Here is a 13,864-nt window from a genome sequence, read left to right as displayed (position 1 = left end):
AGGGTTGTTCATCAGGGACCTAGAAGTTAGTAGTTCAAAGGGGACCTCAGGTGGGGTGCCATGGCTCATGCCTGTAATCCCAGTGCTTCAGGAGGCCAAGGCAGAAGGATTGCTTGAGGCCAGGTGTTCAAGACCAAGCTGGGCAACACAGCAAGACCCCATCTGTACAAAGAACTTAAAAAATTAGCTAAGCATGGTGGTGCACCCTTGTAGTCCCAGCTACTTAGGAGGCTGAGGCAGGAGGATCACTGGAGCCCAGGAGTTCTAGGCTAGGCTACAGTAGCTAGGGTTCCACCAATGCACTCCAGCCTGGGCAATAAAGCAAGACTCTGTCTCCAAAAAGAAAAGCAAAGGGGAACTCAGAAACCAGACAGCCTGGGTTCGTAGCCATAGTTTTCTACTATCTAGCTTTGCAACCTTAATCATGTAAATTTAATTTATCTGTACTTTAGTTCCTTCATCTACGAAATGGAGACAATAATATCATCTGTTTCATAGAGTCATTGTAAGAATTGAATGTGTTAGTGCAACATATAAAATACTTAGCAGATTACGTAGCAGCTTGTAAGTGCTGTGTGTGTTAACGTTTGCAATATCCAAAACGCTTATCTGATGCAACAGCCTAAGAGAAGAAAGAGCGAATGAAAAAAACTGACATTTGCTGGGGATCTACTAGTTTTCATGCCAGATGGTATACATACATAATCTCATTAAATCTCCACCATAAAACTAAGATCGAAATGTAGTCTTTCATTTTACAGGTGAGTAAAACAAAGCTCTGAGGTATTCAAGAATCTGCCTGATATCACGTGAAAAAATACTAAGACAAAAAATTGAGTCTCAAATTCAGGCATCCCTGACTTCAAAACTTCAGTTTGTTCTAACACATCACACTGCCTTCAAGAATGAAAAGTAATAAACTTTCTCCCATTTTATAGATGAAGAATGAGGCATATAAACTAAAATATTTCTCAGGATCACACAGTAAGATTTGAATTAGAAAATAATCTACATCATGTCATTCACCTCTATAATGTATTTATTACTGGACCCTAAAAGCAAGAGGACATATGAAAAGGGAAAAAGGACGTATCTCTTAATTTTGATCAGGGTACAACTTTTAAAATTTGGATTATTTTGTCTTTCAATTAAGCATCTCCTGCATGTATTATGTCACATTTTGCAGAGATTTCGGTCTTCCCTATCTGACTCAGATTATGTTTTTAGAGAAGCATAGGTCTGAGGTAGACATTTAAAGGTCAAATTAATTCTACTGCCTCCAGAAAGAATGGAATCAAAATAATTCTCAAATGATAATCCCTTACCCTATTCTACTTTTAAATATTCAGAGACGAAAATTCTGTGACTTTGGTTTTTAAAAATTCAAATACTAACGATATATTTAAAATGTTATAGTATGCAAGGACCTTTGAGACATTGTGAAAATAAAAACACATTAATCAAAAAAATAAAATGAGAAAAAAATAGAATAAGAAGAATTGATTTACCATGGTGGAGTATAGTTTGTGCATTAAGAACTGAAATTCAGGACTAAGGACTTGGGGGAGTAATTTATTGGATATTAATCTTCTGTCTTGGCAGGCAAGGCACAACTTTACTTAGATATGTCTGCTGCATCTAAAGTTTTAAAATATGGGGTCAAAAATATATCCCTGCCACGTATCCCATCCTGCCATTCTGCCTGGTTTACCTTATCGCTAAAACTTGTTTTTTACAGCAACGTCAAAGATGATAGAGCTTAAAGAGATTTCCATTTTGCAAGTAAAAAAGGGCAGACAGATGGTGCAACAACCTGCAGTGTGCTCAGAGGATGCAGCTAGCTGCCTAAATCCCAGCATCAGAGCCTGTCCGGGGATCACAGGGCATCTCATTGATCAGGCAACTTGCAAAGAACCATAGGGATGCATGGGCGATGTATCAGCACCTGAATTTTCCATTTGGGATCAGTGAGTGAGAGAAGGAATGGGGACAGGCACTCTTGATTAGGTTGAAAGAAAGCAATCTCTTTCTTTGGGAGTTTATAATAATGTGAAATTTATACAGTGCGTAACAGAGAATGTATTTTAAACTACAGAGCAGATAAAGGAGGTATATCTGCATAACCTAAGTAGGACCTCCGACAGTTTAGATTTAGAAGAGGGGTGCAGAACTACAGGGTGTTCTTTGGAAGGCCTGTTCCACCCTTTTCTTTGGTTTGCAGATATGCATTCATTAGGATGTGTGGGCTCTCCCCATACGATTGCAGAACAGTGCCTACCTGGAAAAGGAACATATTTTAGCCAAGTTTGTTCTTTGGAAGCTAGGTCTCCATTCTCAGAGAACCACTGTTTGTTGGAGTGTCATAGAAACTAACTTACCAAAATAGAAAAAAAAAAAGGAAAATTCCTAAGATACTAAGATGTCTGTGATGCAAATTCAAAAAGAATTCTTGGCTCTGGCAATTCCTGCCCTTCTACCTAAGGTTATAATTAAAGGCAAATGTAAAGCAAGTTGGTGGTTGCTGGGAGAACAATGTGCTAGAAGGACATTCTGCAATCTTGTTTACTGCATGTAATGTTCAGGGTCTTTCCAGAAGCTCAACCTCAAAGGTCTAATTGAATGAGAGTGAGGAGGATGGGAGTTCTGCTTGCAATTTTCCTAGTGCTTGTTTCTTACCAGTCTTATCTCTGGTGTAAAAATGGCCACATCCATCATTGGAGAGAAATATTTCCTATTTGACTGAGCAAAGAGTAGCTCATATTTATAAATTGCCAAACAGAAATAACCATTCTGAATCTTACCCAGGCATTGAAGAGTAAGAGGAGCTAGGAGTATTGATTTCCTAAGCTCTGTCCTTTAAGAAAATCTAGTGCGTGTCATCGTGTTTGTTTTCATTATCTTAGGTTCTAAAATACCCTGTACACCCACCCCTCAGATCGTCCACTTCATTTTTTTCAACTTTGAACTCATTGTTAAGATTCCTAAGCATAAGGCCAGGCGTGATGGCTTATGCCTGTAAATCCTAGCACTTTTGGATTACCTGAGGTCAGGAGTTTGAGACCAGACTGGCCAACATGGTGAAACCCCGTCTCTACTACAAATACTAAAATTAGCCAGGCATGGTGGCAGGAACCTATAATCTCAGCTACTTGGGAGGCTGAGGCAGGACAATCGCTTGAACCTAGGAGGCGGAGGTTGCAGTGAGACAAGAAGCCTGGACAAAATAGCAAAATTCCACCTAAAAAAATAAAGAAAAAAAAAGAAAAGAAAAGAAAAGAAAAAAACATTCCTAAGCATAAACCCTGCTACTCTTAAAATACCACTTCCAATCATTGCAACACTTTCTGACTCCTTTTAACAACAACAATAAAACTTGCCAGCTCAGTAGCCAATCAAAGAATACGTATATTAAAGGATGATCTGGGTGTTAATAAAAATCTCTAATTTATCCTATCTGTATATACAAGGGTCAGGCTTTTGAGTCATTTGTCAGTTTTTTTGTTTGGGTTTTGTGGTTTTGAAACAGGGTCTCACTCTTTCACACAGACAGGAGGGCAGTGGCACAATCGCAGCTTACTGAAGCCTCAACCTCCTGGACTCAAGCAATCCTCTGACTTCAGCCTCCCCAGTAGCTAGGACTACAGGTGAATGCCACCATGCCTGGCTCATTTTTGTATTTTTTGTAGACATAGGATTCTGCCATGTTGTCCAGGCTGGTCTTAAACTCCTGGGCTCAAGCAATCCGCCTACCTTGGCCTTCCAAAGTGCAGGGATTACAGGCATGAGCCACGGAGCCTGGCCTCTCTCAGTTAAATAGTGCTATTTCAGGGTTATGCACACACACACACACACACACACACACACACACACACAAAACCCTGCCCCAAATCTCTCTCTCTCTCTCTTTCTCTAGCTTTCTAAATAGATATGCAATAAAGAACTCTCCAACAAGTCCCTTTTAACATGCAGATATGTTTTTCCCCTAGAGGGGCTGCATTTAGCCCATTACTGAACATTAATTCAGATTAGCTTCTCAGATTAGCAGAGCATCGCCCTGAGGAAAAGGCACCTCGGACAGGTGAATTTTACAGGGCAGGGACTAAACACTCTCTTCTCAGGGTGTACGAGGGAGAGCAAAGGAGTTTTTCTAGGCAGGCAACTCTCAGCCCAGAAATCCCAGTCAAGCAGAGAATCCTCTGGCTGTCAAGTTCCCCGCCCCAGAGTCCAGCCCTGGGCATGGTATGAAATCTCTGAGCCTGAATCCACCGTCCAGAGAGAGCTCTGCATCTGGGGGATGAGAGTGGGGACTCTGTGGCTGAATCCTGACTCTGCCACTTCTGAAATTAAACTTCCTGTGCTTCAGTGTCTTCCCATTCTCACCTATAAAATGGGAATTATAAAAGGATTCTTTCATTGGACTATTTAGAGAATAAATGAAACCTATGTGAAGTACTTGGAAGAGAGCGTGGCACGTACAGACTAAGTGTTAGCTGTTGTCAGCATCAAGAAGCAATAACTAACCACATGTTCCCAATTGTTAAACCACACACCCCTTTGGAAAAAGGTTGAAAGAATATACAGTGAAAGTTAATGAACGTCTCTTAATAGTGGAAATTATGGTTGCTTCTTTTAAGTGTTTTTTCTTTATGCATTTTCCTAAATTTCTTACAATGAATAAGATTAGTTTGACCAAAACAATTTATAAAAGGCTAATTAATATTTTATGCAAAAGGATGATGATTTGTATCTTATTTATAATCACAAAAATAAATTGGAAACAAAAAAGTTTCTATTAATAGAGATTTGTTTAATAAAGTATGATTCACTCATGTAATAGAATTATGCACCTACAGTTTTAAAACATATCATTGAAAAGTGTTTATTGGCATAAGAAAACACTCATAATAGGGTATATGAAAATTTTTTAATGCTAAATAAAATGCAATGTCTAGTTTACCATGATATATTTTTGTGCAACTATAAAAGCTATATAAAATATCAAAATGTATATATTCCAAAATTGTTAACCACGATGATGTTGACATCACAAGATTGCAGGTATTCTTAATTTCTTTGGTATATTTTTTATAAATTTTCCAAATCTTCAATAAAAAATGTCTATAGCTTATAAAATGGAAGGCAAGACCAAATATTATAGAAACAAATACTCACACCTGTAGTCCCAGTATTTTGGGAGGCCAAGGCGGGTGGATCACTTGAGGCCAGGAATTCAAGACCAGCCTGGTCAACATGGCAAAAACCCATCTCTACTAAAAATACAAAAACATTAGTCAGGCTTGGTGGTATGTGCCTGTAATCCCAGCTACTCGGGAGGCTGAGGCACAAGAATCACTTGAACCCAGGAAGCAGAGGTTGCAGTGAGTTGAGATTATGCCACTGCACTCCAGCCTGGGCGACAGAGGGAGACTCTGTCTCAAATAAATAAATAGATTAATCTTCAGCGTTTTGGTCAGTAGACTACAGTGGAGAAGCTGAGATTCTGGCAAATAATTAATAAATAGAAAACAGCTTGTTGCTCTCAATACTGTTCCTCTGCCCATAGTTGGCACCAACCAACTCCCACACTGGATATATAAAGACAAAGGAAGTATAGAAACTAAGAAAGGAAACTTTTGGAAGAAACTGCAAGATGCTGGACAAGAAACTAGAGCTGAGCCATAAGTTCCAGAGGAGAATTTTCCTGCATCCATCCAGGACAAACATAGAAGAGCAAACACAACGCAGTCTACTACTCAGTTTATGACATATGGCCAATCAAATACATGCATCCAAATCAAAAGCACCAAATGGACTCTTCTGCCAATTCTTAGGATTTCTGTGGAATTTAAAGAGTGAAATCAGCAAAAAATAAAGACAAAATAACCGTATTGAATAGTAAGACAGCAAATGACTCCAGGGTCATGAATAAACCCAGAACAGCCAGTCCCTCGTGGCCACTTTAGTGGCAGAAGGCAAAGGGGCAAGATCATCCCAAAAGATCTGCCCTTTGGTGCTCCTTGCAGCCTCTGCCCCTCATCTAATAAATGTGGACGTGTTAAAGTATTAGGAATAGATTGTGTTGACTTTCCAAGAGGCAGTGGCATTTTTTAAGTAGTGCTCAGTTTACAAGCAAATCTTAACACCATGCAACAAATTGCTAATAATGGCGTTCAAAAGTCAAAAATGATCACAATGATCTAAGTCATGGACATGGAGAGTAGAAGGATGGTTCCCAGAAGCTGGGAAGGGTAGTGGGGTGGGGAAGAAGGTGGGGATAGTTAATGGGTACAAAAAAAAAAATAGAAAGAATGAATGCAACTTACTATTTGATAGCACAACAGGATGACTATAGTCAATAATAACCTTATGGTGCATTGTGAAATAGCTAAAAGAGTATAATTAGATTATTTATAACACAAACAATAAATGCTTGAGGGGATGGGTTTGCCACTCTCCATGATGTGATTGTTACACACTGCATGCCTGTATCAAAACATCTCATGTACCCCATAAATATATACACCTACTAGGTACCCACAAAAAATTTAAAAATTAAATAAAAATTTTGGCTTGGAGCCATGGCTCATGCCTGTAATCCCAACTCTTTGGGAGGCTGAGGCAGGTGGATCACCTGAGGCTAGGAGTTCGAGACCAGCCTGGCCAAAATGGCAAAACCCTGTCTCTACTAAAAATATAAAAATTAGCCAGGTGTTGTGGTGCACACCTGTAGTCCCAGCTACTGGGGAGGCTGAGGCACAAGAATTGCTTAAATCCAGGAGGTTGGGGTTGCAGTGAGCTGAGATCATGCTACTGCACTCCAGTCTGGGCGACAGAGTGAGACTCTGCCTCAAAAAAATAAATAAAATAAAAATGTTAAAAGTCAAAGACGGAAAGGGCAAAATTAACTTTCCCAGGTCTCTGAATCAAGCAACAGGTTTGAGTCCCAATTATCAGTGAACCTGTGTCTTACAGCCACCTCTCCATGTTAGTCTGCCTGTGTGCACCTGTGTGTTGCCTATTCTTCAAAATGCAAATGGGAGCGAAGACTGTGGGTTTGTGAGAGGAAAAATTACAGGTTCCGGTCAACCTTGAGTTGGAATCTAGACCCCTCCTTTTCTTCCTAGGTCACTTTTAGCAAGTTGCCGAACATCCCTGACTCTCAGTTACCTCCTCTATAATACAAGGGCTATCAAGCCCAATGCTGGTGCTAGACATGGAATGTCAAGCACCTGAAATTCTTGGTGCAGTCAGGAATAAAACTACAGAAAAGTAAAAACAACTTTCTCAGAGTCCTACAACATGTCTCGGTTTAGTACTTTTGTGCTGGGAATTTTCTTGTTCAACTGGACCTTTGGAATGAAAAGGGTACAATCTGCATTTAAGGTGCCTTCCAGTCACCTGAACAGTCCCCTGAACAGTCCCCTCTGCTGAAATTGTGCTGAAGCCCAGGACCAGCCGGGAGTCCCCTTACCACGACCACCTCTTAGAAATTGAGTCAAATTGCATATGGCCCCATATTTAAAATGACAGTTGCCTTAGAAACAAAACTCACTGATACAGGGAACACTTATTCCATCTCCAGTATTTCAATTGCTTTGAGAAACAAGGTACTAAAAGTATGTTTTGCTAACGTTTTAAAGCATAATACATTTAATCCGGGAGCCCAAATGAACATCAATTGTCCAATTAAACGGATGTTTTCAAAATCTAAAATACTCCTGGTCACAGTGTTACAACTTAAAGTAGACACTCAGGCTAACCTTACAGGCCCCCAGGTTTCTAGCGGCTTCCCTTTGCAGGCTGATTTCTACAAGTAGCAATTGCTTTCATCGACGTTTCCCCACTGTGTGTCTTCACGGTAAAGATTCCTGTGCATCTTGCAAATTCAAACACTCCATCCGGATACTTTTGTCACCTATAGAAAACACAAAATCATTTCTCAAAGTAACAGAACTCCACTGCTTTGCAACTTCCTATTTCACAGCACTGAGTGGGAGAGGGAGAGAGAGGAGAGAGAAAAAAAAAAAAAAGTACACTGAGTTCCTCTGAAGCCCCCTCCTGACATTTCCAGACTTATTAGCCAGTTTTCACACTGACTTCAATCAACCTCTTTAATCCTCTAAGGAAAGAGCATTTTTAATTCACCGATTGGCTGATAAGCTTGAAGCCAAAAAATGATTTACACGTAGATGAATTGTGCTTACAAGATGGAACTTCGAGCATTAGAAGCGGATCTGAATTTCCTATCTGTCATTTTATTTGCCACATTCATTTTTTCTCTGCCATTACCCTTGCTGATTGTGATCTTTCAGCGCTATTGGGCCCCTGCTTCCACAGTTTTTAATCTGCCTTTAATCCCATAGATTTTAAATATTCCCAGCACCGAGAGACTGGAGGCAATTAACTGCCCTTCTGATGCGCTTCTTATCAGTTGCCTCCTTGTATCTCTCAGAAGCAGCCTCAAGACACTTCCAGGCTGACAAATACTACCAGCATTTCAGATGAAGCATCCACTGCAAATGGGAATGTGAAGTCCAGCTGTGCACGCCGACGCTGAGCGATCGCAGTCGTTTTTGGAGGAAGAAATGGGGAAGAGAAGGCTGGGGAGACAGGCACTGGGTGCCAGAGCCCCCAGTGTGCAGGCTCAGAAGCAATGTCCTCATAATGGCTTTTTGGACTTGGGAGAAAAAATAATAATAAAGGTGCATTGTCTAATCTGCTTAATCTGACTGCTGTTTTTAACTAGAAAATCATTTTCAGCTCTCTGGCTTTAATGAGGGATTCAGAGGGGCTGTCAAAAGGAGACATCAGGTAGCATAAGCTCTTTGAATCCAGCTCACGCCTCCTCTCTGGGCCTTGTTTACTTTTGTGCCCGTTTTAAATGGGTTACAATGCAAATCTACCCACTGGGTTTCCCCACCACTAGTTGAGAAATTTCTAACACCTTTAAACTGATGTTCGTTCAAATTTGAGCAAATTTAGATTTTCAAACAGAACTTTACACCTCAATTTCTGCATTATAGGCTAATGTGCTCTGAGGATCACTATGGACCCTAACCAAGGTGACACAACCCGGTCACCACGAAAGAAAACAGTAATTGTCATTAAAATGCATGTGTTCATTCACTACACTTACATACGCTCTAAAAAAAGGCCAGCTTCCCACTTCAGAGCCTACCCAGGGCCCTGAGGGGAACGGTCCCAGATACAGAAGGAGCTTCCTTTGGTCTCTCATTGAGGATAAGTCAGCTTGACTCTATCACCTATTCCTGGTTAAAAGTTTGAGCCTAGTGCTATTTTGGACTTTAGTGTTAAAATGAAAAAAAAAAAAATTTAAAGCTATAATCCAAAAGATGGAAAGAGAGGCACTCCTTTGCCCATTGGACATCTCCATGTCTCAGAACACCATGTGACTGGTTCTCTTCCTTAGACAACCAATCTCCTAAGCAGACATATCTGCTTATAACAGTTTGACATATAACAATTTGACTTCCAAGTGATCAAGCTGTTTGGGCTTTTCGTAAGAAAGTTGTGTGTACTGTTTGTATTGTCTTGCTGTGTATGTGAACTCATGCATTTCTTGTAAATTCTTCTTACCATCAGGTCAGATTGCCATTAGTTCACCCAATGTTGAGTGCCTTTGTCGATAATTCCTTCTACCACAAATTCAGCCACACTCATTTTGGTTTATGCTGACATCTCTCCTCATAGCTGTGCCATGAGTTTTCTTGTGCAGAAGCAAATGTAACCCTCCCTCTGTGGGGAAAAAATGATGTATGTCTCTGACTTTACTCAATTTAAGGGTTGGTCCCCAAATCTAACCATATTTTCTTTGGGTGAAAAATAGGCATTAAATAAGCAGGCGATCATGTATCCAAGAAGAGTTCTCTATCTTTTGGAGGCTGCTCTATATCTTTTGGGAACAAAAATTATAGAGGATGATGTCAAATAGGGAGAGAGGAGACGGCAGGGGAGACAAACAATGCATTAAGTGCATGTGGTTAATTGATTGGCTGCACTTTCCGTACTAAAAGAAAAATGCAAGCTCTTTCATTCAACCTCTGCCGTGAACCAAGCACATTGTAAATGGACGGATGTTACCGTGTGGCAATGCTATGTTGAGAGGTTGTTTATAAACAACGCTCAGCAACATAAACAAGGGAGCATCAAGAAAAGCAAATGATGAGGGAGAGGCCACAACTTCGTTATATAACAAGAGGAATACCGGGTAGCAGCTCTCGCTGTGTTGTGTTGCTGTGACTTGCAGCTTTGCTTAAGCATTTTAAAGATTCTTGCAGGTCTTTTTCAAGCTGCCAGCTCTAGCCTACGAATTATGGTAATGTGCCACTTCTGAGCCCTCGGCAGGATTTGCAACAGAGAAATCACATCAGCCTATGCTGATTAGCAATTCCATTCCATCCAGAGATTTATATAAAAAAACTATCTTACATTTTGCTTTTTAATAAGAATGATCGCTATCTCAAATTGAGTCCCAGCAAATTTTAATAAAGGCCCAAGGTTGAGTGGCATTTTGCATGCTGATTTAGCTGTGATTGCTAGCTTTTGATGAGCTCTACCCTGGCATGTATAGCTCTCCTCAGAGCAGGTTTAAAGACCAGGAGTAAGGAAAAGGATAAAAATAAAAACTTCCAACTAAAATTTGAGGTCTTTTCTTTCTGTGATTGATTACTGAATAAATACCAACATGCATCTTTGGATTCAACCTAAGAGTGAAATTCCCTACAGTTAAACAGCTGTTTTTTTTTTTAATGACTTTTCATATACCAACCTGTCAAAATATGTTAACTTTGATGACTGCAATTATTATTTTAAACAGATGTTATCCATCTATTTATCTATCTTCCACCCTGATATTTCTTCTTAAATCATATGCAGAGCCACAAATAAGTAACATTTTGGTTTCCTGATAAGTAAAATGTCAATAAATAAATGTCTGTTGAGAGGTAGAGTTCTCCTTTGTTGAAATAGAAGACACATTAACTAGTCTGAACAGGAAAGCTGGGGGTAAACTGAGATTTTCAGCCTACGTCCACGGTTGGAAAAGACTTCTCCAAGAAGGCAAAGAATATTTGGGCACAGTCCCTGTGGTTGTTTCAAGTGTTTTATGTATCTTAGAAAATTAACATGTCAATGATTATAGTTTTATGAGATGGTGTTAATAATTGTTGTTAGACACCATTTATCTCTGTTGTCACTGATTTCATTGTTACGTAGATCTGTCTACTATAATTCTACACTACCAGGAAGGTCACCTCAAGCAGTTAAGGGAACATCCTATTCAAGCTTGCCTGCCTACCAAAGAAAGATGTGATTGGCCAATACAAAGCAGAATTCAAATTAAGCCGAAGAACACAAATGTGATTTGGTTCATTGGCTAAAGTTCACCAAATTCCACCCAACAGATGGGCCAAGAGTTTCCAAAACAGAGATTCTGACTAAGAAAAAAATAGATAAGAAGACGACACCTAAATCACAGAAATAACTAAATCTCAAAACGCATACAACCATTTTTAATAGAATTTTAGCAGTAAGAAAGTATTTTTCTAATAGCCAAGCACTTCTTGGTTATAGCATTTTTCCCACAGAAATCTTTCTTTGGTTTTCCTGTTTTTTAGGGGAAAATCGAAAAATGAGGTAACATAATAATGTTCATCACAAAAGACAGTAATCACACGAAAACTTAGCTAGTCTGTATTGTCAAGAAATTTTCCAGATAATTAAAGCCTACCCCTTTACACGTCTTTGTTGTTTTGCATTAGAAATATTCCTTATAAGTATTTTACATTTGTATACTTTCTTAAACAAACAAAATCTACACTATTTAATCATTTTTGTTTCAGTTGCTTTAATGGACATTTTTGTGATACACTAAGTATTCTAAATACATTTATAAATAGTAAATAATGATAACATAAATATTAGGTATTATCATTTACCTTTTCAATAAATAATGTATTGAACATTGATGATAAGCCAAAACCACTGCTTAGTCCTGGAAAATACAATGATAAACAAGACATAAATCTGTTCTCAGGTAGCTTACCAGCTACCTGAAGTAGACATTAATAACATAAGGTGGTCAGTGCTATCACAAGGGAATATGCTGGGCACTATGGAGAAACACTGGCTGATGAGAAGGTGCTTGGGACAGGATTCCTAGTGATATAACCTCAAAGCTGAGTCCTAAAGGATAAAAAATAGGCCAGGTGCAGTGGCGCATGCCTATAATGCCAACATTTTGGAACCTCAAGGTGGGAGAATGGCTTGAGGCCAGGAGTTCAAGACCAGCCTGGGAAACAGAGTGAGATCCCATCTCTACAAAAAATAAATAATTACCCAGGCATGGTGGTGTGCTACTGGGAAGGCTGAGGTGGAAGGATCACTTGAACCCAGGAGGTCGAGGCTGTGGTGACCAATGAACACACCACTGCACTCCAGCCTCAGTGAAAAAGCAAGACCTTGCCAAAAAAAAAAAAAAAATCAATAGGGATCAATGCTAGTTAGCTAAGTTAAAAAATAGTTGAGATCCTGGGGTTAGAGAAAGCAGGAACACAAATAAATCCTGATAACTGTAAGTAGCAGTCTAGTGGGAACTGTTCACAGTTTTCAAAGCATTCAACAAATATTTATGAGCATCTACTATGCGTCAGCTAGCTTTCCACATGCTGGGGTTTAGTTATGAACAATAAATCTAACTCTAGCCTCATGACCTCATGAACTGTACATTTTAGTAAAGGCAGCACAAAATGAAAGAAAGAAAGGAAGGAAGGAAGGAAGAGAGAAAGAGAAAGAGAGAAAGAGGAAGAGAGGAAGACAGAAAGAGAGAGAGAGGGAGGAAGGAAGGAAGGAAAGGGAAGAAAGAAAGTAAAGAAAGAAAGGAGGGAAGGAAGGAGGGAGGGAAGGAAAGAAGGAAGGAAGGAGAGAGAGAGAAGAAAGAAAGAAAGAAAGAAAGAAAGAAAGAAAGAAAGAAGGGAGGGAGGGAAGGAGGGAAGGAAGGAAGGAGAGAGAGAAAGAGAGAGAGAAAGAAAGAGAAAGAAAGAAAGAGAAGGAGAGGGAGAAAGAGAGAAAGAGAATGAAAGAAGCAGGAGAAGAAAAATGAGAAGAAAGCAAAAAAGCAATGCTATGTAAAACAGAGTAAGTAGAATAAGTATTACAGAGAAAATTAACTAAGGAGGTGAGGAATATCTTAGATTGTGATATGGTTGGCTCTGTGTCCCCACGGAAATCTCATGCTGTTCTCATGATAGTGAGGGAGTTCTCACAATATCTGATGGGTTTTAAAGTGGCAGTTTCTCCTGCACTCTCTCTGTTTCCTGCTGCCTTGTGAAGAAGGTGCCTGCTTCCCCTTCGCCTTCTGCCAGGATTGTAAGTTTCCTGAGGCCTCCTCAGCCATGCAGAACTGTGAGTCAATTAAACCTCTTTTGTTTATAAATTACCCAGTCTCAGGTAGTATCTTTATAGTTGTGTGAAAACTGACTAATGCAGACTGAATGATGAGAAACGACCTAAGAGATTTAATCCAGGAAATTGGTAACAACTAGAGAATGTTTAAAAAAAAAAAAAAAAGTGATCAGATTTCCATTTCAGGAATTCTCTACAGCTGCTCTGAGAAGACTGATTTGGAAAAGAGTAAGACTGAAGAGAGGGAAACCAGGTAGGAAATTTTCACCCTGCCCTAGGTGAGAAAGGAAGTGATCTGCATTGAGATAGTGGTCGCCAGCTGAGGTGGCGGTGCCATGGAGAGGACTCAAGGAGGACCCTACAGGAGCTACTGAGGAAGTGGAACTGACGGGTTAAGATCATGAATCATGGAAACTCAAGGGCAGCCCTGAAGCTTTCGCTT

The sequence above is a fragment of the Pongo abelii genome, chromosome 8 (assembly GCF_028885655.2).
Source record: "Pongo abelii isolate AG06213 chromosome 8, NHGRI_mPonAbe1-v2.0_pri, whole genome shotgun sequence".
Classification (NCBI taxonomy): domain Eukaryota; kingdom Metazoa; phylum Chordata; class Mammalia; order Primates; family Hominidae; genus Pongo; species Pongo abelii.
This window is presented reverse-complemented; position numbering follows the sequence as displayed.